Below are 23699 nucleotides of genomic sequence, written 5' to 3' on the forward strand. Positions count from 1 at the left end.
AAGCAACCCGCCAGGCAGAGATGCAGCGGGAGTGGAGATGTGAAGTTCAGCGTTGAGGATTCAGTGCGCAGTCAGGACAATGCGTTGGTTCTGTTCCGCTGTGAGGCTATGATGCAAAGTCCAGAGTCATCATTGAGACTGCTGTCGATGAGGGATGCGAAGGCCTGTGCCAAGGATTAATTGCGCAGTTGAGACGATACCTTACTTCTGAAGGATTGTAGTGCGATGTGGGTGTTTGCATTGGGCCCAATCCACGCAGTAGCAGTGATTCATCGGTTCAGCTAGGGTTTGCTCCATGCAGCAGAGGAGATGTGTTGGTTCCGCTGGATCCACAGAGGCTGGCAGAGTACCTTAAGGCCACTGCCAAATGTCCAGGACTTGAGGTGGCACCACCTGGCAGGGTAGACTCACAGTAGGCAGAGTCCAAGTGCAGGTACAAGGATGTTGGACTCCTGTTGAGTCCGTGAGGCTTCAGATCAGGAGGCGAGTCACTAGCGTTTGGAGTTACTCTGGGTGCTGGGTTCAAGAGATGCAGGTACAGTCCTTCTTACCCAGGCAAGAAGGCAGCCAGAAGCAGGTCAGCACAACAGGGCAGTAGTTACTTCAGAGCAGCAGCCTGGCACATTTGCAGCTCTTGTAGCAATATAGCAGTCCTTCTTCCTGGCAGACTATCCACAGCTCCAGAATTGTACTGAAGAGTTAGTGTCTGAAGAGCAGTATTTATACACAGTTGTGCTTTTGTGAAGACAAGCATCTAGAGGCTTTCCTTTGAAGTGCACAGGTGTCTTTTATTCCTGGCCCTGGCTCCAGGCTAACTATAGGGGGTATGCAGCCCATGGTGTGGAGACTGCACACAGCCTATTCAAGTGTAAGTGGGGATGTATCCTGCTCCTCCCACCCTTCTTGCAAATGAGGGCCCATCCAGTCACATATAACCTCTCCATTGCGCGTAGCTATCTACAATGAATACTCAAAGTCCAACTGTCACCTACACTCAGTCATGTGACCCAAAGACAGGCAGCAGGCACCAAATGGCTAAAGTAAAAAATGACAACATTTTAATGGTGGCATTTTCAGAACTATAATTTAAAATCAAACTTCACCATAACTTAGGACTTTAATGAGGGATTCCAGAGACATCAAACATGAAGGGGTTACCTGTTCCCATTAGGAAATTACCCTTTTAAAATGCAACAAGTTAATTTCAATGTTATCCTATGGAGGAGGTAGGCCTTGCTGTGGTTATAAAAAACATGTAATAGTATTTAAATACTAGGACAGGTGAAACATAAATGTACATACCTTACTTTTTAAATACATTGCGCCATGCCCTCTAGGCTTTCCAGGACCTACTCGAGGGGTGACACATGCATTAAAAAGAAAGGTTTAGGCCTGGCAAAAAGCTTATTTTGCCAGGTTGAAATGGAGGTTTAATTCTGCACCCACACAGGCTGCAATGGCAGGCGTGTGACATATTTAAAGTGCTACTAAAAAGTGGGTGACGCCATCAGTGCTGCAGGCCCACAAGTGGGCATTACATTTACAGGCCCTGGGCACAGGTAGTGCCACTTTACTAGGGACTTACAAGTAAATTAAGTAAGCCAATTGGGTATAAGCCAATGACTGTTTTAGGAGAGAGCACAAGCACTTTAACATTGGGTAGCAGTGGTAAAGGGGCCAGAAACCTAAGGCCAGCAAAAACAAAAGTCCGCAAAAACAAAAAGATAATAATGACCCTGCATAAAGCGTCAAGTCCATAAATGAAAAGCCAAACATTTCTGAAAAGAAGACAACATTCTGAATTTAGCAAGGGGTCATTTGTATAGATCATTCAAGGCTTTCTGTTGAAATAAAAAAAATAGGAAAATAGCAGCGAAAAACAGCCATTTATGAAAACGATTTATTTCACCTGTAACTTCTTGTCATGATGACCAATGTGTACAAGAAATATACCATTATGTTAGGTAGACCCTGTTGCTTCATGGGGATATATGTGGTTTTTAAGTTCTCCAAAAACATGCGATAGCCAGAGCCAACAACTGAGTTGTACCGTGCAATGAATTTTCATGTGTACCAAGTATACAGCAATTCAGACGTTAAAATATGGAGTAAAGGAAACCTATGTATTTCTTAAGTGTACACAAGTTACTGAGTATAGGGACAGTGGTTATTTGTACATCTCTGAATTGATGGTTACCCATACTATAGTGAGTCAGAGGTCATTTTGCAAAATATCTCTTTTTATGAACACTGGCTTATATTTAGAAGCCACAAATGTAGGTAAATCCAATTCATAATATCCAATATTCTACTGTTCTGTGTTCCCATAAGCATTGTGATAAAAAATGGTATCACACTTGTGTTGCTGGCCCTAGTGCCGGAAAAACTAAACACCTAAAAATTCACCTGAAGGCCTATTTCAACTAGTAAATACATGTATTTTCAATGGGGGTAGCAACCGATTTTGGGTCCTAACTCAGCCGGCACCTAAGGCAGCCTATCATATCCAGATGTTTTTGAAAACAAGACAAGCAGAGGTGTCCAAGGTGCTTCCATGGATCTCACAGGGTTTTCTTACGCAGTAGCCCTTGTAAACCTCAATCTTTGGCTATAAGAACACACATTTCTGTAAAGGAATATTCCCAAATCATGATGGATTCACAATTTTCCTACTACCTGGCATTTCCACACTTCCCCCAACAGAAATTGTACTGCACTTACATGTGTGGACCTATTGTCAGCAGTAGGAAAAGGGCAGAAAACACAATATTTACATCAAATGTTTCCACTCAAAACCAACCATATTTTGGATGGGAGTGGTTGTGAAATTTGGACCTGAGTTCAGCCAACACCAAGACAAACCTGTCGAATACAGTCCTTTTTAAAATCTAGACACTCAGAGGAGTCCAACATTGTGTGACTTGCATGGGGCTCATGAGGATTTGCTGTCCAGAAGCCCTTGGAAACTACAAACTTTGGATTAAAACACACATTTTCCTCATATTACTGTGAGAAAACATTCCATAATATGTTGGGATCTGTAAATTTCCTATGGCCCGGTGTCCCCACATGTCTCCAGATAAAAATGGTACCCCACTTGTGTGGGTGGACCCAGCACCTTAGACAGGAAAGGGACTAAAACATAACATGGACAGGTCATTTCGTTTCCACTCAAAACTGACCCTTTTTTGCAATTTGGTAGGTGTGGATTTTGGGCAGTAGCACAGCTGACAGCCCAGGAAACATACAAAAAGAAGACATTTCTGAAAACTAGAAACCTGAGAGAGTCCAGGGTGCTGTGACTTGCATGGTTCCAACAAAGTTTTCCTAGGCAGAACACCTTGTTAACCTCAAACTTTGGCTAAAAAAATACATCGTACTCACATTTCTGTGAAGGAAAGTTCTGGAATCTGAGGGGATCCACAAATGTCCTACCTCCCAGAGTGCCCACACATCTCCTAATAAAATGATATCTCACTTGTGTTGATGGGGATAGCACCTGGGACAGGAAAGGGTCCACAATTTAACATGGAGAGGACAATTGATTTCTACTCAAAAACTACAATTTATTTGGAATTTAGGTAGGTGTCGATTTTGGGCCACAACTCAGCCAGCACCCACCGAAACCTACCAAAAATAGACCATTCTGAAAACTACACATCTGGGGAAGTCCAGGATGGCGTAACTTGAATAGCTCTCACAAGGTTCTCTACCCAGAAGTCCTTGCAAACCTCAACCGTTACATAAAATCACAAATTTCCCTCACATATCTATAAGGAAAGATATGGAATATTAGGGATTCACAAATTTCTTACCAGCCAGTATTCCCACACATCTGGCAACAAAAATTGAACACTACGTATGTGGGTAGTCTTAGATCCTGCAGCACAAAAGACCCCAACACCAAAGATGAAGACATCAGCAATAGAAATGGCTGGAGCAGTGGGGTCAGGGCTTGGCCCCTACTTAGGGAAACCTACCAAACCTAGACATTTCTGAGAAGTAGACACCAGTGGTGTCCAGGGTGGTTTGCTTTGTGAAGGTCCTACAACGTTTTCTTACCCAGAATGCCCTGAATTTATTTAAAATCACATATTTTGCTTCCATGTCTGTAGCATAAACTTTATTAAACCACCCAATATTCCCCACTGGTCCTAACAAAAACTCTACCTCACTTGTTGTAATTGGGCCTAGTGCCCAATACAGGAACAGTTCACACTAGGGTTAGTGGGAGTTCCTCACCATGGGAATTTGTCGCTCTTGTAAAAGGCATCCTAGCGCAGCGCAAGGGAAGGGTGAAGCCTAAGTTTCAAGTGTTTCTATAGCAGTGAAATATTGTGAGATGGGATTCATAGTTATAGAAACCCTTAAGAAACAGAAAATACTGATGGGCCAGTATTGGGTATGTGACCAGCTTTTGCAGGCAATGATGCATTCCAAGGCTACCAGGAACTGGCAAATGACAGAGGAGGGACAAGGAAGAAGCTGTGACTCTTTCAAGAACTGAATTGCAGTCTTCAATTCAGGAAGAAAACTCTTAACTGTTTTAAATGAGCCTGCCAACAAAAAACAATTGGTTGAATATTCCAATGATGATGAGGACGTGGGTTCCAAAGAGAAATTACATTCAGGGACTACACTTACAGCAGATGCTGGTGCACATGAAAGAGGTGCTATGTTGTAATCCTTTCGCACAGTCTGCAGAAGAAGGTCTTTTTTTTGCAGTATGAGAAGCAAACTGTGGCTCAGCCCCCATGTCACAATAAGTTAAAGAGCGTTGTATCACAGAAGTTGAAAGACATCAATAAAACTAACTTTTGACATTTTTATTTCAAAAAGATACACATTGGAATAACCATATACTGATTTCCCTCAAGTTTCTAAGGTGAACACACTTCTCTTGAGTATCGCAAGGTCTTCCTCACTCACCCCAGAGGTTGCACTGTTGTCAGACTCTTGTGATAAAAAAATAGAGAATGCTGTGAGACGAACCTACGCAACATCTAACTTTACTCTAAAGACTAGTTGCTATGCAGCATATGCAGCACCAACTCGACTTTAGTATTTCTAATTCCGGCTTGACTATCTGGAGGAGAGGGAAGACCTTTCTGCTGTACTTGTTAATATGGAACTCCTGGGTACATTTTTATCAGACACATTATTTTATGGTTTATGGACCTCCTCACCAGCAGCAGGGGCTGTGATTCCGGTCAGAAGAGTACTATAACTTACGCTGTGGAAACTAGACCCAGTTCCAAGAGCACTCATTCATAAACTGGGTTCACTGATAGAATATTGATGTCACAAACCTCGATGTTCTAAATTTCGAGAAAAAAATATTGACTTCCATACCTTAACAGGTAAGTACAAAAATATTGACTTCAAAATATTGAGGTAAAGAATAAAGATGTGAACGATATCAATTAAAAAATATATTTAAAATAAAATATTATGTATTAATTATATTAACTACTAATATTATGTTTAACAAAATAAATAAAATGTAATATACATTATAACTAAATATAACAAATAAGCGTAATTTAAAATATTATAAACACACAAACATAATAATATATACATATATTTACTTAACAGTAATTTAGCTGTGCAAGTGAGAGGTTACCATCTGATAAATATTGCTGAAAGTGGATACTAGCAGATTAAAGCCATGCAGACTATTAAATGTGTAGTCGTCGGGGATGGAGCAGTTGGGAAAACATGCTTGTTAATTTCTTATACAACAAATACATTTCCATCAGAGTATGTGGCTACGGTATTTTGACAACTATGCTGTAACAGTTATTATTGGTGGTGAGCCATATACCCTAGGCTTGTTTGATACTGCAGGGCAAGAAGATTAAGACCTTTAAGCTACCCACAGACTGATGTGTTTTTAGTCTGTTTCTCTGTGGTCTCGCCATCTTCCTTTGAAAATGTCAAAGAGAAGTGGGTGCCAGAAATTACTCATCATTGTCCAAAGACTCCTTTCCTGCTTGTTGGGACCCAGATTGATCTTCGAGATGACCCTTCAACATGTGAGAAACTTGCCAAAAATAAACAGAAACCTATCACTCCAGAGACTGCCGAGAAGCTTGCTCGGGACTTAAAGGCAGTGAAGTATGTTGAGTGCTCTACACTTACGCAGAAAGGTCTCAAGAATGTATTTGACGAGACGATATTGGCTGCCTTGGAGCCCCCGGTGCCGAAGAAGAAGCGCAAGTGTGTGCTGCTATGAACATTCTTCCACAGTCCATGTCCCCCCCCCCTTCTACAAAGCTGGTGCTCGCGTCATATTAAAAGCAATGTTTAAGGCAAACTAAAGATTCCAACTTTAAAGAATATTACATTTGTTTTTGCAATAATGACATTGGCCTGCACCCATATCCACACAGTATAATGGTTTGACAAGAGAACATGCTGGTGTTCATCTTTTAGGACCCCTCATTTGACCTTCATTTTTTTTAAATGATGTATCAGAAAACACTGATAAATGCTAGTTTTATTTTTGTTTACTTTTTTGGTTTTTTTGTTAAGCGTCAGGGATGTTTGATTTTTCACACACCACCCTTCCCATCCCCTCCTAATTAACAAACTAATGTTAGACTGTTTTATAAACTGTATCCCTTCTGCCACACTGCAAGGACTTCATTGTTAAATTTGCACATCCAGTCGACAGATCAGGCAGCATATTACAGTTCCATAACCTTAGTGTTTTATAAACATCTAGCACTCCTTTGGGAAGGAATGCACACAGCCCTTTCAGAGGAATTTGTACAATTTTTTTCAGGGTTTGTTGCCTTGTGTAGTTCTCAATGGTGCAGGTCTGGTATCTACCCTTAATCTTTGTACGGCAAGAACATATTGGAGATGTAGTACCCCTCACCTCTTCCCTCTTTCCCATTTGATCGGCAATTAGCTAGTGAACTGCAACATGCATTCATTAGGAGTCTTGTGAGTTTTGTCCTTAACACATTGAAATTCTAGGTCCTTTTAACATTCATGCTGAAATAAGGAACTAAAATCACTTTTTTCGGTACACCAGACTTATTTTATTGTACAAATAGATTAATACTTGCCAATCACTGCTACACACAAAGGTGTAAAGCAAATGCACTTCTGAATATATTTGAGCAGGTAAGCATTGCTGGTGATTAAACATACAACAGAATGTTTTTCCAATCCACCATGGTGGTGGTGGGAAGGTGAGCTATAAGTAGGAAGTTTCCTTTTGAGGAAATAATTCATATTGAGGCTAACACTGAAGGGACCAGTCAGATGAATCATAACTGCAGGCAAGGTAATCATTGCTGTGTAAGAACCTTTGGACATGATTTAGGATGATTTAAGATCATATTAAGGCTCTTACGTTAGACTCCAGTGTTAACACGGATTTAACTAAAACCTTTTTGGTTTGCTATTCCAAATTTTTGTTTTTAATATTTTGTGGAACATTCTTCATTGTTCCAAATTCTTTGAACCATCGCTGTGTTTCATGTCTCAATTCTTTGTATATGCCTTCTTTTCAGATGTATTAACAAAAATGTACTAAATATTATCAATTACATTTTGAAACTTTCAAATTATATAAAATAGAATATATATCAATAATTTAAAATAAAAAACATTCTATAATAAATTAAAACATTAAACTATTAAAACAAATGTAAACTAACATTTCCCAATACAATAAGTGCAACAGTAGGGAAAATGTTGGATAGCAGAATAATTCAATTTACTATTCCTACTCCAGTGAGTGCAACAGTAGGGAAAGTGTTGGATAGCAAGCTTGAATTCCACAGGCTACTGTTAGCGCGAGGCTTTCTCTCTGGGTGTTTTTAAAAAATATTTGGAAATCTTTTATTGTGTTGTGCTGCACTTACTTTTCGGGCTATATGACACAGTCAGCCGGTCCCCGGTCCACTGCGGTCTCATAGCGACCGATTGTTGTGGAGGGACGCGGCTCCTCCCCCCGCCATGCCATTTTCACCCAGGTGGCTTTTAATCGGTTCAGAGGCCCAGCCACGCTGAGACAGCAAGCTGCTTAAATTCCACCGGCTGCTGTTAGCGCGAGGGTTTCTCTCTGGGTGTTTTTTAAAAATATTTGGAAATCTTTTATTGTGTTGTGCTGCACTTACTTTCTGGGCTATATGACACCGTCAGCCGGTCCCCGGTCCACCACGGTCTCATAGCGACTGATTGTTGTGGAGGGACGCAGCTCCTCCCCCCGCCACGCCATTTTCAGCTGAGGACAGCCTCTTTATTCAGATGGAGATCCGGCTGTGCAGCGGACGAGCGCAGCCGGAGGCGACTGGGACTGGGAACCCTGCCGGCCCTGTGTTCAACACGTAAATAAAGTAATGGCCTACGATAGGGAGACGCTATGGGGCCTGGGCCGCGGTCCTAAGTGCAATATTAGGCTGGACCTAGGGTCGCACAGAGGCCTGATGCGGTGCCTGGACTGCCACTGGGAAGTTGCTGTTGTGTCTCTAACAGGATGCTCTCTTTCTCACAGTCATGAGAAGGTTGGGCCGCAACAGGCCCATCGGCCTTCAAATCAAAAATTCATTAAAGCTTCATTATTAATCTGCCGATCATTAAATAAAAATGACCTGCATATTTACGACATATTAGATGAATCCCGTCCTGACATCCTCTTTTTAACAGAAATTTGGTTGACGGATACTAGCAATCCTACCATCGCTACAGCACTCCCCCAGGGTTACTCGATCCTTAGGAAAGATCGTGCAGGAACTAGAGGAGAGGGGATAGCTATCATCAGCAAAACTGCTATAGCGACCTCCTGTATCCCTCTAGAAGGAATTGTTGACGCAGAATGCCTCTGCTTCCAGGCTACTCTGTCTCCTCATCAATGTCTAGAAGGAGTGTTAGTGTGTAGATCCCCTGGGCCCACAGGGGCCTTTTTGAAGTCCCTATGTGAGGCTATTGCAGCGGTGGCCTCTAGGTTTCAACACTTTTTGGTACTGGGTGATTTTAATATACACATGGATAAACAGGAAATTCGGAGTCTATCCTACTGTGTGAAGCCCTGGACGTGCTTAATCTTACCCCGCAGGTCTATAGCCCTACCCACATTAGAGGTCACACTCTCGACCAAATATTCGCAAATTGTACTATTTTGATAGAAACGCCCCTTCCACTTCCCTGGTCCGATCACTACTTTGTGGGCTTCAATTAAAAATTTCTAAGGCGCCTTCTGCTATGGTTAAGCGACTAGCCTACACCTCCATATCTTTCAATAAGATCCCCCGTACTGCCTTTAAACACAAAGTGGAGCGTGACCCGTTACCTTTATCGAGTGATGTTGATGAGGATGCTGAGGCCCTCGGAAATTGGATTGCACAAGCAACAACGGCCCTTGCGCTGCCGACACTGAGCCTCTCCAAAAACACTAGATGCTCAGCCCCTTGGTTTAATGACGCCTTGCGCCAATGCTGTAAGGACTGTAAGCATTTAGAGCGTGTGTGGAGGAGAGACTTTGATACAAAGGATAAAAAGAACTATAAAGAGGCCATCAGACTCTATCACAAAGAAATTCAGTCAGCCAAAAGGAGCTTTTTTGCATCCAAGATTGAGTCCGCAGGAAACCAGGCCAAAGAAATCTTTAAAATAGTTAAAAGTTTTTCCGCCCCGAAGGCCATGACGAGAGCTCCACCCCCTTCCCTGGATTGGACTAATAAACTAGCTAACTTTTTTTACTCCAAGATAATAACCATTCAATCCTCTTTTGACTCCCCTGAGGTAACCGATCCTATAGCCTCCTTACGGATTGTCCCTCGGTATGACAAAGATAAGTCCCCCCTTCTTTCCTTCCCCCTCCTGTCTCTCGAGGCTTCCCTGACAAACATGAAGGGCCTGAAATCCTGGCAGAGATGGCTGAGTTTCTGAATCCTACAGCTAATAGGATAATGAACATGTCACTCATGTGCGGCAGGGTCCTGGCCGCCTGGAATTGTGCTAAAATCATCCCTCTATTAAAAAAACCAACAGCTGATCCTACCATGCTCACCATTTCTCTGCTGCCCTTTTTTGCCAAAACTGTTGAGAAACATGTCCACTCAGTTATTTACAATTTTGCGGAAACTAAGAATCTCTTCCATTCTAGCCAATCTGGCTTCCGTCAGAACCTTAGTACGGAGACAGCACTGCTGGAGTTTTCGGATTCTGTGAAGGAGACACTCGATAAAGGTGGCAAGGCAGTACTGGTCCTACTTGATCTTTCGGCAGCTTTCGACACCGTGCCCCATGACCGCCTGCTTCGGAGACTGCAGGAGTGCGAGTATGGGGGCACAGTGTTGAAGTGGATGTCCTCCTTTTTGGAGGCAAGGCATCAGGAGGTGTGGTCACCCCCTTTCTCAGTGGGACTACCTCTTCTTGAGGTGGGAGTGCCTCAGGAATCCATCTCGAGCCCTGTTCTCTTTAATCTATAAATGGCCCCCCTGGCCACACTGTCGGAAGCTGGTGAGGCTGTTATTATATCTTACGCCGACAATACCCAACTGCTGTTTACTTGCAAAAAGAATGAGGCGTTCAATGGGGAAAAAAATTAATAAATTCCTGAGAGACGTTTTTGCTTGGTTCCAATTGAACCATCTTAAATGCAACTCAGAGAAGTCTGAAATCATCTTCTTCGGCACCCCACCCCTGGACGCCTGGAAGCAATGGTGGCCCCCTGATATGTCCCCTCCTCAAACTCAAGTTAAGACGGTAAAAAACATAGGAGTAAAGCTGGATGAGACATTATCCATGAAGTCACAAGTACAATCAGTTGTAGGCACCTGTTTTGGCCTCCTGAAGATGCTTCGCAGGTTTCTGTTCCTATTACCTATTTCTAATAGGAAGACAGTTATACAGGCTCTTATTACTTCTAGGCTCGACTATGCCAACAGCCTTTATTTGGGCCTCCCGGAGTGTCTGCTCAACAGATGGCAAGTTGTGCAGAACTCGGCAGCAAGGGCAGTTCTCAGCCATGGATCCAGAGAGCGGATCTCTCATCATCTGAAGGTAATGCACTGGCTGCCAGTCCGCTGTAGAATACTCTTTAAAGCTCTGGTCCTGGCTTTCAAAGCCCTGCATGGTATGGGGGCACTTTACACACGTAAAAGAATTTCATTCTACACCCCCGGCAGACCTCTTAGGTCTGCATCTCAACATCTGGTAGTAACTCCGAAATATGCCAAAGCCCGTTGTGGGGGTCGCTCTTTTCAGGTCCTGGTGACCAGGTCCTGGAATAGGCTCCCTCTACCGCTTCAACAAACAGCAAATGTTCTTGTTTTCAGAAGGAAACTTAAAACATGGCTGTTCCAACAAGCAGGCTGTCCATCCCACTTGTAGGACCCTTGTCTCTCTCTCACTGACTGTGTTTCGGCATCTTTTCTCTGTCTCAGCGCCGGGAAACTCTTTGAGTAGCTGTGCTCTCAATAAACCCGCCTTAACATAACATAACATAGCGGAGGGGTAAAAATTGCTATTCCCACTTGAGTGATAGCAACAGTAGGGAAAGTGTTGGATAGCAGAGGGAAAACAATTATTATTACTACTGCAAAGAGTGCCACAGTAGGGAAAGGGTTGGATAGCGGAGGGGTAAAAACCTACTATTCCTACACCAAAGTGTGCAACAGTAGGGAAAGTGTCAGATAGCGGAGGGGTAAAAATTACTATTCCCACTCCAGTGAGTGCAAAAGTAGTGTACGCGTTGGATAGTGAAGGAATTAAATTTACTATTCCAACTCCAGTGAGTGCAACAGTAGGGAAAATGTTGGATAGCGGAGGGGTAAAAATTACTATTTCTACTTAAGTGATAGCAACAGTAGGGAAAGTGTTAGATAGCGGAAGGGCAAAAATTACTATTCGCACTCCAAAGAGTGCAACAGTATGGAAAGTGTTGGATAGCCACTCCAGTGAGTGCAAAAGTAGGATAAGTGTTGGATAGCGGAGGAATTAAATTTACTATTCCAACTCCAGTGAGTGCAAAAGTAAGGCAAGCGATGGATAGCAGAGGGATTCAATTTTCAATTCCAACTCCAGTGAGTGCATCAGTAAGGTAAGTTTTGGATAGCAAAGGAATTACATTTACTATTCCCACTCCAGTGAGTGCAACAGTAGGAAAAAATGTGTATAAGAGAGGGGTAAAAACTACTATTCCCACTTCAGTAAGTGCAAGCATAGGGTAAGTGTTGGATAGCGGAGGAATTACATTTACAATTCCAACTCCAGTGAGTGCAACAGTAGGGAAACTGTTGGATGGCAGAGGGTAAAAATTACTATTCCCACTCCAGTGAGTGCAACAGCAGGGAAAATGTTAGATAGCGGAGAGGTAAAAATTAATATTCCCACTCCAGTAAGTTCAACAGTAGGGAAAGTGTTGGATAGCAGAGGGGCAAAAATTACTATTCTCAATCCGAAGAGTGCAACGGTAGAGAAAGTGTTGGATAGCGGACGGATACAAATTACTATTCGCACTCCAGTGAGTGCAAAAGTAAGGTAAGCAATGTATAGCGGAGAGATTAAATTTTCAATTCCAACTCCAGTGAGTGCAAAAGTAGGGTAAGTGTTGGATAGCGAAGGAATTACATTTACTATTCCCACTCCAGCAAGTGCAAAAGTAGGGAAAATGTTGGATAGCAGAGGGGTAAAAACTGCTATTCCCACTTCAGGAATTGCAACAGTAGGGAAAGTGTTGGATAGCGGAGGGGCAAATATTACTATTCCCAATCCAAAGAGTGCAGCAGTAGAGAAAGTGTTGGCTAGTGGAGGAATAAAAATTACCATTCCCACACTAGTAAGTGCAAGCGTATGGTATTTGTTGGATAGTGGAGAGATGAAATTTACAATTACAACTCCAGTGAGTGCAACCGTAGGGAAAATGTTGGATAGCAAAGGGGTAAAAATTACAATTCCCACTCCAAAATGTGCAACAGTAGGGAACGTGCTCGATAGCGGAGGGGTAAAAATTACTATTCCCACTCCAGTAAGTGTAACAGTAGGTAAAGTGTTGGAAAGCGGAAGGGCAAACATTACTATTCACAATCCAAAGAGTGCAACAATAGAGAAAGTGTTGGATAGCAGAGGGATAAAAATTACTATTCCCACTCCAGTGAGTGCAAAAGTAGGGAAAATGTTGGATAGTGGATGGGTAAAAATTACTATTCCTCTTTCAGTGATAGCAACAGTAGGGAAAGTGTTGGATAGTGGAGGGGCAAAAATTACTATTCCCACTCCAAAGAGTGCAACAGTAGGAAAAGTGTTGGATAGCGGAGGTGTAAAAATTACTATTCCCACTCCAAAGAATGCAACAGTAGGAAAAGTGTTGTCTAACGAAGAGGTAAAAATTACCATTCCCACTCCATTACGTGCAACAGTAGGGAAAGTGTTGGAAAGCGGAGGGGCAAAAATTACTATTAACAATCCAAAGAGTGCAACAATAGAGAAAGTGTTGGATAGCAGAGGGATCAAAATAACTATTTCCACTCCAGTGAGTGCAAAAGTAGCGTAAGTGTTGGATAGCGGAGGGATTACATTTACAATTCCAACTGCAGTGAGTGCAACAGTAAACTGTTGGATGGCAGAGAGGTAAAAATTACTAGTCCCACTCCAGTGAATTCAACAGTAGGGAAAATGTTGGATCGCAGAGGGGTAAAAATTACTATTCCTCTTTCAGTGATGGCAACAGTAGGGAAAGTGTTGGATAGTGGAGGGGCAAAATTTACTATTCCCACTCCAAAGAGTGCAACAGTAGGGAAAGTGTTGGACAGCGGAGGGGTAAAAATTACCATTCCCAATGCAGTGAGTACAAAAGTAGGGTAAGTGTTGGATAGCGGAGGAATTACATTTACTATTCTAACTCCAAAAATTGCAACAGTAGGGAAAGTGTTCAATAGTGGAGGCGCAAAAATTACTATTCCCACTCCAGTGAGTGTAATAGTACGGAAAGTATTTCATAGCGTATGGATAAACATTACTTTTCCCCCTTCAAAGAATGCAACAGTAGAGAAAGTGTTGGATAGCAGAGGGGTAAAAATGACTATTCCTACTCCAGTGAGTGCAAAAGTAGGATGAATGTTGGATAGTGGAGGGGTAAAAATGTGTATTCCAACTCCAGTGAGTGCAACAGCAGGGAAAGTATGGGATAGCGGAGGGGTAGAAACTACTAATAATACTTAAACAATTGAAAATAAACAAAAAATATTATATATAAATATAATAACCAAAATTTTAAAAAGATACAATTAAATATATTAGACATATAAATAGAACACATATAATATTAATTACATATAACAAAAAGCTACAAATAATATATAAAATAAATTAATAAATATACTTATAAACAATATTTTTTTTAAAGTAGCATACATTAACAAAGTAAATATTTTAAACATAAATGCATTTATTTTATTTCAAACCCTATAAACCCATACCAAAAACACTTCAACATTTTCAATTACATTTATTACCATAATTAAAATAATTATTGCTCAATTAAAAAATATCTAAAAATTAAAAAATAAATATAAAATAATAAAACACAATTATATAATATTTTTAAAGAAACACTATTACTATTAACAACTAATAAGTAAATAACAAAATTGTATTTAATACCCACCCTTTACTCCTTTAAAAGTAAAAACAAAACGCAAAGAAATGAACATTTACCCAAAATAAATATCAAATAATTAAAATAAAATAATAAAACACAATGATATAATATTTTTAAAGAAAAACTATTATTATGAACAACTAATAATTAAATAACAAAATTGTATTTAATACCCATCCTTTACCCCTTTAAAAGTACAAACAAAACACCCAAAAAAACATTTATCCAAAATAAATATCAAATAATTGACATTAATGAACAACTATAAATTAATTAATTAAACACAAATTACTTCTCACCCTTTATCCCTATAAACACCACAACACACACACACATTAATTACACAATTATCATAATTAATTACCAATAATTAATTAAAATGAAATAACAACTAATTATTAATTCATCAATTAAAAATAATTTCCTTCCCACCATTTACATCTATAAAAACTACCACACACAAAGATAATTAATTACACAAGTACCAAAATTAATAGAAAAATAATTAATTAAAATTAAATAACAGCCAATTATTAATTCATAAATAAAAACACATTTCTTCCCACCATTAACACCTATAAACACCACAACACACACCTAAAATTAATTACACAATTACCATATTTAATTACCAATTAATTAATGAAAATTAATTAACAACCAATTAGTAATTAATTAATTATAAATTAATTTACACATTTAACACTATAACATCTCAATTAAACAAATTTAAATAAATAAAAATGTATCAATAAATTAAATATAGGGGCGGAGCCAGGCCGGCGGCCAAGATGGTCGCCTGGCTCCCGGCTCCGTCGACCTTCTCCCCCTGCTGCTGGATCCAGCTGTCGAGGCGGCGCTGCCTCCGCATTTTCTGGCGTCGGAATGGGACCCGACCCGCAGGCGTTATTCCGGCGGTTTTCCGAGCCCGGGAGACGGAGATGTGTCTTCCCGGTCGGCGCGGCCTGTGAGGGTCCCGGAGCCGGGACCTCGCGTTAGGGTGCCGCCGGCCGTGAGCGGAGCAACAACGGCTAGGAGGACCCGGATGTGCCGGTCACCCACCGGGGCGTATGAGCCTGCCCCTTATCGGAACCCTGGATCCCGCAACCTCATGCCTTTCCCCCCCCCGTGCTGGATGGACCCCCCACTTCTCTCCCTAAAGCTGCTTCGCGGAATGGAGGCTCTTTGTCTCCCTGCCCTTTGTCTTCCTGCTGCAGTTTGGCGCTACCCGCATGCGGCGGACGCGGGCCCGCGCCTCCAGGGATCGGAGCCGATTGGCCTTAGGTGATTTGGCACTGTTTGGCTACGCTGGGCACAATGTTTGAGACCATCGGCTGGCCAGTTTGGGACGGCTATCACGCTATATGCCAGAGGGGGTGCGACCGCTCGGTGCACAAGATGGCGGCTCCGATGAGGGCTCCAGCAGCTCTTGCACCCGCCGGGTGGTTCACCCCCCTGAAGGAGTTTTGTCCGCCCGCATGTATGGCGATGCACATCTCAGGAGGAGTGGTGGGACCGGACGCCCTTCCCCAGTATTCGGGCAGTACAACTTGAAGCCTAAGTGTACATGGATACCAGACCCCTGCACTAGTGGATATAAGAGCGTGTATGATGTTGACGGCCTTTTTCATGTGACTTTGGTTCAGTGCCCTCTTCTCCAATTCCTGGTAAGGCCCGGATGGGTTTTTTCTACGAATCCCTTCATTCCGCTGATAATCATGTACTGGTACATGGAGCCTTCCCAGTCAACGTGGACTGACCTCGTCCCGAACTGGACTTTGTTGAGCTGTGCGAGAGGCTGTCATGGGCGATGATCGGCCCTAGGAGCGTGTGGGGACCTATTGTTCTGCAAGATATCCTGCCTTCATTTGGACATCCCTTCTTAATATATTCTCGGTACCTTACTAGCTGGGCCGTGTACTGTATGAACTGAGTTTCCTTTTTGACTCTGACCGGGTGGGTCTGGATGGCAGTGGGGCGTTCTCTTTCATTTGCTGTGGAACGGGTGGGTTCATATCGTAAGTAGGTGTTTGGGTGAACTGGCGCGACGACTGCTGCTTTGATACGGCGGGTGTCCTGAATATTTTGTAACAGCGCTGCTAGAATCGTATGATATGCAGGGGGGGAGGGGGGGCCGGGGGCCTGCACTGGGGGCCCCCACTATATCTTTTCCTTTTCTATTTCCCTCTACTGCTACATTTCGGGTTCCTTATTGGGCGACAGGCACGCTGCTAAGGGGGGGGCCGTAGCCGTAGGCAGGGGTGCAGTGTGGGGGGTTAGGGGGGGTAATAATGTTTTTCTTTTTCTGTTCCTAGGGCCTCTTTTTCTTTTCTTTCTTCCTTTGGCTTTCTCTTCATTCTTTCTTCTTTCTCCTTTTTTGGGAACCGAGTGACGGTTTGCTCTCTGTGAGTTCTTGTGGTGCACATTGCAGCAGTGATTGTCTTTAAAATGTTTGTGTAAGGGCGGGCATATACTGTACTGGTGGGCGAAATGTTTAGCTTATTGTCTATCCTGATTACTGTGCATTCATACTTTCCCCTGCCTGCAGTGGTCCCGCCCGTAAATATCCTGGCCTTTGTTATCCCCTTGCTCTGGTGTCACTTGACTATGCTGCAACAGATTCTGTTTCTCTTACAATTTTAAAAATGAAACCTCACTAATCCTGGTGCCGATTTGGTACGAACATTATCCTGAGCTACAATGAGCATTTTGGGGGCGGACTGTTGACCTTTTATGGCTTGCCTGCCTTATTTTGACCGCCTCTGTATTATTGGCTGGCTGCGCTGGTCTTTGACTTGTGATTGTGACTGCTCTTTGTGACAATAAAGGTTTACCAAAAATTTAAAAAAATAAATAAATAAATTAAATATAATTAGGTTGCTTCCCACTCTATTCCTCTATAAACCCACAACCCACTACAGAACAAAACAATGCAAAAATAAAAAATAAAAGAATTAATACATTTAGGGGCCGATTCCGAACCTGGAGAAAAAACGTCGTATGATTCGTATTCGTAGCCGTCTCCGTACGAATGAAAAAAGCCCGTCCGAATAGCGAAGTACGATTCGTATCCCGAAAATACGTCCGAATTTCAGCGAATTTTACGAACCGTAATGGAAGACCCGTACGAAATGGCGTTGTAACCCAAACCGTACGATTTGTAAACATGCCGTACGAACTAACAAGTACGATCCAGACCTGGGACCAAGTACGTGATTTGTACGGGCAAACGTAGTCGCACTTGATTCATGATTCGTGCTGAAAACATCGCTAATAAGCGAGCTGCAGCAGTAAATACGACACGCACACCCCTCAATCAAGCGTACACAAACCCCCCCAACGGACCGTAAGACCCAGCCGCACAAGTAAATACGACACGCACCCCCCTCAATCAAGCGTACACGAACCCCCACCCGGAAAGGACCGTAACAGCCAGCTGCACCAGTAAATACGACACGCACCCCCTCAATCAAGCGTACATTAACCCCCCCAACGAACCGTAAGAGCCAGCCGCACAAGTAAATACGACATGCACCCCCTCAATCAAGCGTACACGAACCCCCACCCGGAAAACGGACCGTAACAGCCAGCCGCAGCATTAAATACGACACGCACCCCCCTCAATCAAGCGTACACGAACCCCCACCCGGAAAACGGACCGTAACAGCCAGGCGCAGCAGTAAATACGACACGCACCCCTCTCAATCAAGCGTACACGAACCCCCCCGAAAACGGACTGTAACAGCCAGCCGCACCAGTAAATACGAAACGCACACCCCTCAATCAAGCGTACACGAACCCACACCCGCAAAACGGACCATAACAGCCAGCCGCACCAGTAAATACGACACGCACCCCCCTCAATCAAGCGTAGACGAACCCCCCCCCCCCGGAAAACAGACGGTAACAGCCAGCCGCACCAGTAAATACGACACGCACACCCCTTAATCAAGCGTACACAAACCCCCACCCGTAAAACGGACCGTAACAGCCAGCCGCACCATCAAATACGACCCGCACATCACTCAATAAAGTATACGCGAACACCCCAAAAACGTCCCTAATGAAACAGCAACAACAACAAAAATGAACTGCACCCCCCCACTAATAAAGCGCACACAAACCCCGAAACCAGCACAAGGAGGGTGCAAAGGAGTTGCACAACCCCACAAAACATGTCTCCTGTGCATACAACATAGGAAAACAATGTCCTGGCCACATGCGAACAGAGGGCCCAAGTCACACCCACCCCTTATAACACACCCACTAAACATTCTACAAAAGCCACACCCACACATGGACCAATAAAAGGGCCCACACATACAAACCATCTTCCTTTGCAAGATACCTATTTGCGCAAATACACTGATAGCACACCAACAACTGCAGCCATACACCTTCACACACACACCCTATCTCATTCACACACACCACCCCCTTCAAAATCAGACCCACACACCCTCATCTATACACACCATCACCACCCCAATCACAAACACCCCACACCATGACCACACCAAAGAATCCAAAGTTCACTAACCCGGAGATGGAGATCCTTACAGATGAAATCATCAGAGTTGAGCCACAGCTGTTTGGCGCATTGGTCAGACAGACCAGCATAGCGGACAAAACACGCCTGTGGGTGAGGATAGTTGATAAAGTGAATGCTGTTGCACCCATCAGGTGCACCAGGCAGGAATGCCAGGTCAGGTGGTATGATCTGCGGAGGATGGTCAAGAAGAAGATGGACCAAGACTACGCCTGTGCACAACACACTGGAGGTGGTGGACCGCGCAGACCTCCACAATACCATCCTTGGGAGGAGAAAGTCCTGGCCCTGCTACCACCGGTGGGAGTTCACGGAATCAAAGTAGCTGTGGAGCCTGGTGAGTATTCAAACAACTCATATAACATGTGGGGACTCCCAGCAGTGCCTAACAGTATGGTGGTGGTGTGGGGGGGGTGTGGCCATGACTCCCAGCAGTGCCCAACAGTATGGGGGGTGTGGCCATGACTCCCAGCAGTGCCTAACAGTATGGGGGTGGTGTGGCCATGACTCCCAGCAGTGCCTAACAGAATGGGGTGTGTGGCTATGAGTCCCAGCAGTGCCTAACAGTATGGGGGTGGTGTGGGGCGGTGTGGCCATGACTCCCAGCAGTGCCCAACAGTATGGGGGTGGTGTGGGGGGGTGTGGCCATGACTCCCAGCAGTGCCTAACAGTATGGGGCGGTGTGGGGGATTGTGGCCATGACTCCCAGCAGGGCCTAACAGTATGGGGGTGGTGTAGGGGGTGTGGCCATGACTCCCAGCAGTGTCTAACAGAATGGGGTATGTGGATATGACTCCCAGCAGTGCCTAACAGTATGGGGGTGGTGTGGGGGTGTGGCAATGACTCCCAGCAGTGCCTAACAGTATGGGGTGTGTGGCCATGACTCCCAGCAGTGCCCAACAGTATGGGGATGGTGTGGGGGTGTGGCCATGACTCCCAGCAGTGCCTAACAGTATGGGGGTGGTGTGGGGGGTGTGGCCATGACTCCCAGCAGTGCCCAACAGAATGGGGTGTGTTGCTATGACTCCCAGCAGTGCCTAACAGTATGGGGGTGATGTGGGGGGGTGGCCATGACTCCCAGCAGTGCCCAACAGTATGGGGTGGTGTGGCCATGACTCCCAGCAGTGCCTAACAGTATGGGGGTTGTGTGGGGGGTGTGGCCATGACTCCCAGCAGTGCCTAACAGTTGACTCCCAGCAGTTTCTAACAGTATGGGGGTGGTGTGGGGGTGTGGCCATGACTCCCAGCAGTGCCTAGCAGTATGGGGGTGGTGTGGGGGTGTGTGGCCATGACTCCCAGCAGTGCCTAACAGAATGGGGGGGGGTGGCTATGACTCCCAGCAGTGCCTAACAGTGTGGGGATGGTGTAGGGGTGTCTGGCCCTGACTCCCAGCAGTGCCCAACAGTATGGGGGTGGTGTGGGGGTGTGTGGCCATGACTCCCAGCAGTGCCTAACAGTATAGGGGTGGTGTGGGGGGTGTGGCCATGACTCTCAGCAGTGCCTAACAGTATGGGGGTGTGTGGCCATGACTCCCAGCAGTGCCTAACAGAATGGGATGTGTGGCTATGACTCCCAGCAGTGCCTAACAGTATGGGGTGTGTGACAATGACTCCCAGCAGTGCCTAACAGTATGGAGTATGTGGCCATGACTCCCAGCAGTGCCTAGCAGTATGGGGGTGGGTGCAAGGGGAGTGCCAGAAGCCTGGAAGGGGGACGGGAGAGGTTGCAAGGTGTAGGGTAGGAGGCAGCACTCAACCCATATGGCCCAGGTACACACCCATGCACCATGCTCAATTCACATGGACTGTGAAAGTACTGACAAGATATCGGACACTGGGCCCTGGTTTAGGCAGCGCAAGGGCTTCCTGTGATCAGTACAAACACTAACACCAGGGCAAGGTCAGGTATCCTGCTGAGGAAAATTAAATTTTTTGGTCATATTATGTTCCCTAGCGCGTACCCCACCGACTCCATGTACCAGCTTAAAGTGCATGTAACTTCCCTCCTGTGCCAGTTATGAAGACGCAAATACATTTGCGTCCAACATTAACTTGTCCTCTTTCAGATCCACCATGAATGGATTATATAGTCCGTTCCTAAGTATGCTATGCCACCGTCTTTTTGTAGTACACTTTACGTGTTTTCCTGCTCCAGCAGAGTAGGCCCTGAATTTCTGCCATCGAACCTCTTTTGTGGCTCCTGACTCTGGCAGCCTCTGCCCAGGCTACCTCTGTACCCGTGAACTCTGACTTACTTTCAGCGCGGCCCCTCGCGCTCAGCTCAAGCCTGCTTTCTGCCAAGACTGACTATAACCTTCGAGTTATCTGTTCCGCTCCTCGAGAATACATTCCTGCCTACTAGATCCTGTAAACATCCTCCCCAGCTGCAGAGCCAAAGGGCCGACCTGTCTCAATGCAAGTAATTCATAGCCTCTGTTGCCATGCTTCCATGGAAGGCCCCGTGCCCCACGCTTCACATGTAGACACTTAGGCGCTTGTACACGCATCCACAGTTAGCATAGAATAGTTTCTGCCCTAGAGACCTTTCCGTCCAGATAGTATAGTTCCTAAACATCAGATATCAGATATGATAGAAGTACAAGTTGATCTGACATGCCAGACTTCTGTCTCTTTCCGTCGGTGTAAATGTCAAATCCCCTGCACCCCGTCAATCACACGTCATGCAGCTGCGCGCGCATCCAAGTTTCCGATTTCTGCTGACATTGCAACAATCCTGTTAGCACCACCCCTTGGTGCCACCCACTTGCGTCACCTATCAGTGACGTTTCTAGCACACACCTCTGGTTCACGCCTAGTTCACGCCTCTTGATTACGTATTAGTATCACGTGTATACTGTTATCTTGTCTTCTCTCAGCTGTTACGCCTCTTGCATTATTCTTTATGATATGAATTAAGTATATAAGCTATGTATTGTTAATAAACGGAAGCGCTCTATCCCTTCTGACACCCCTGTGGTGGTCAGAACATGATATCCTGATCAAGACCATTCCTTTATGAGGAATAAAACCCTTAGAAACTCTAACACCACGGACTCTGTCTTTTTTCATTCCAATTGAGTTATTATTGATTAAGTACTTACCTGCATAGAAATTAAGAGAGTAAATTAATTATTTACGTCATTTTGGCGCCCGAATAGGGACCCCTCCCCCACCTCACGCGCCGGTTGGTGCGTTGCAAGCTATGTCCCCTGCCATCAGTTAGATGGAACATACGCGTACTGGCAGGATTTCCTGCATCTCACTCTGACCCACGGAGGTGACGAAGACTGCGATCAGTGCCCAGACGAGGCGGTGAGGAGTGCGGAGGATCCCGACCAGAGCCTAGCCGAAAGAAGCAAGGTCCGAGGTGTCAAGAGGCCCACCAGGTTTCCGAAGTTTTCCGAAGTTTTCCGAAGTTTTCCGAAGTTTTCCGAAGTACCGAGTCGAGTCCAGTCGAGTTTTCCGAGGCCTTCTGTTTCCGTGCTTCCCGGTGAGTACCATTGCTGGGTCGTATCTAGACGGGTTTGGGTACGCAAGTCCGGTCTGCACTGTTTTTAGGCAGTGTATCTGTACTGTTTAGCAGTATATCTAGTATTCCGAATTTCTGCACTGTTACACCAGTGTATCTGTACTGTTGAGCAGTACATCCAGTATAGGGGGGTAGTCATCTATGTCTTCAATGTCCTTATGTGATTAATGTTGTGGTATGAATGTGACTGTTTAAACGTGTATTATTGTGTTTCTCGTATAACCTAGCTGTCAAGAGTATTAAGGAATAAGGATTGAGCATTCAGTAATAAGTAAGCAAAATGCCGTTCTTCAACAAGTTAAAGCAGATAGGAACTAGAAAAGGGATACTGGAGGAAGAAATTCCTATTCCCCCTAGGGACACTCCCGGCAATTTTATGTACCAGAAGCATGGCATAGATGCCATATTATATCTAGATTTATGGGCTGATTACACCAAACACCTAGACGAAAGACACAGATGGCCTGTCACCGGAACATGGGATGCAGAGTGCATCATGAGGGTAGAAGAAGCATTATGGAAAAAGAAAGCTAGACAATCTCAGAAGGACGCCATAGAATTTTGGCGTAAGGAATCACGTAAGCGTGCTGACAAAGCACTCCGTAGAGAAGACAGACTTAAAGAATCAGAGAAAGACCAAGAAAACGAATTAGTTACTGAAGGGATCCGAGTAAAAACAGAACAAATAGACCGTGCCCGAAATAATCTTGTAAACGGTATGTATCTTGCAGCAGATGGCACATCTGAAGCCCTATCAGAAATACCGAAAAACTTACCGACACCATTAGTTCCAACTAAAGTAATGCATAAAACTACTAAAGACATATTCCTAAATTCATATTTAGAGGATGTAGCACCAGCTTACACCAATCTGCCTGTTCGTGCCCTGCCTACTGACAGGGATGGGGGTGGCACTACGCCCCCAAATCATGTCCCGCCGGTATCGCGACAGACCTCCCCTGTTCCGCCAGCTCCGCCACTTCCCGCACTCAAGACTGA

General features: G+C 44.4%; 1 pseudogene; it reads left to right on the forward strand.

The window, feature by feature from the left end:
* The first annotated feature begins 5610 nt into the window (after positions 1–5610).
* On the forward strand, positions 5611–6326 carry LOC147747683 (cell division control protein 42 homolog pseudogene; annotated as a pseudogene).
* Positions 6327–23699: the final 17373 nt, after the last annotated feature.

This window comes from Lissotriton vulgaris, chromosome 1_1 (genome assembly GCF_964263255.1).
Source record: "Lissotriton vulgaris chromosome 1_1, aLisVul1.2, whole genome shotgun sequence".
Lineage (NCBI taxonomy): Eukaryota > Metazoa > Chordata > Amphibia > Caudata > Salamandridae > Lissotriton > Lissotriton vulgaris.